Source organism: Montipora foliosa, chromosome 4, assembly GCF_036669935.1.
Source record: "Montipora foliosa isolate CH-2021 chromosome 4, ASM3666993v2, whole genome shotgun sequence".
Taxonomy (NCBI): Eukaryota; Metazoa; Cnidaria; class Anthozoa; order Scleractinia; family Acroporidae; genus Montipora; species Montipora foliosa.
Genome location: NC_090872.1, coordinates 1,232,933 through 1,234,418, shown reverse-complemented (window position 1 = coordinate 1,234,418; position 1,486 = coordinate 1,232,933).

Here is a 1,486-nt window from a genome sequence, read left to right as displayed (position 1 = left end):
GGTACATTATGGTGTATCATATATGAAGTACCTACCCAGGCCGGCTACAGACGCCGCAGTCACTGCGCGGGCGCGAATTCAAAGTATAGCAAGTGATGAGGAGTCTGGTTGATGAAGAACAATGGGTTGTAATTCAAACGTTTGATTGAGGCATTTTGAGTACAGTCGCATTTATTATAGTCGCTTCTCGGAAAATTCATAGACCCTATGCAAAAATGGCTGCCTTTAAATTATTCTTTTGTTCATATTCAAAATAGCCCAACTAACCTCGTTCGGGATAACAAATTCTTTAGAATGTTTGTCTCAAAAACGAGGTTAGTTGGGCTATTTTGAATATGAACAAAAGAATAATTTAAAGGCAGCCATTTTTGCATAGGGTCTATATTTGCCACTGTAACCGAAGTGTCAAATAGGGGGAAAGTAGTGTCGGAAGCGTGACATAGCATGAAATAACGTGACAAGAATGAACGAGTTTCGCTTTATTTGTGCGCGTTTAATATTGTATGAACGCCTTTTGAAGATTTTGTCCGTAACGGAACGCCATAAATTACTCAATTTCCTCACATATCTTATTCCTGTCATCCGCCTTCCCCGCCCCCGCCCCCGCTGCCATGACGGTGACGGTGTAGGAGTGGTAAACGGCTTAGCTACATAATTCCGGAATTTTGGGGGGGAATTTTAGAAAAAAATTGACAATTTCGAGAACTTTAGAGCAATTTGAACTTTCACCTGACATGTTGGAAACTTTTCACAGGCAAAATCGTTGACAAAACGTGTTTTTTCGGGAATTTTAGAGAGTTTTTGGAGAATTTTAGACATTTCTAAAAGAATTTTGGAGCTTTTGTCTGGGAAATTCTGAAAAGAATTTTAGACAATTTTTCGGGAATTATGTAGCTAATAAGCTTAGGTAAACTCCTTCTTCCGTTAGGTAAATCCTGTATTAGTGGATAGTAGATTTACTCCCTAGCCTTATTTGGTTTTTACTTTTGTTTTTTTCCTGAAATCCATCATAAATTGGCTTCCATTTACTCAGTAAATTCAGTTGGTGCACTTAATTTATCTAAAGAGTGTCAGTCTTCAAGACAAGTCATTTTCCAAGTCTTCTCAGATGTGTAGTTATCAATAACACTTGGTATGTTATCAGTATTTTCTTAATAAGTAATTACTAATAATTTTTTTTTTATATCTATTGTTTGTATGTGTAGTGTAATGAATGCAAGACCCTTCTCGTCAGTGGCGGTTTTTTCAACAGCTATAGCTGGCTGCTGTTTTAATTACGTAATTATCTGTTGTAGCGTTCGTTTGTCTTTTTTGTTACTTTGCGTACGGTTTGTTGTGTTAATAACTTGTCTATTGTACTTTTGTGGGTCATTCTTTGTTGAAAATCGAAAATGTACTAATTGCTGTGCGGGTAACAATGTCGCATCTGGGAATAGCAGCTACTATTTTCATTTTCCATTTTACGTATGTAAATTTCAATGGATCG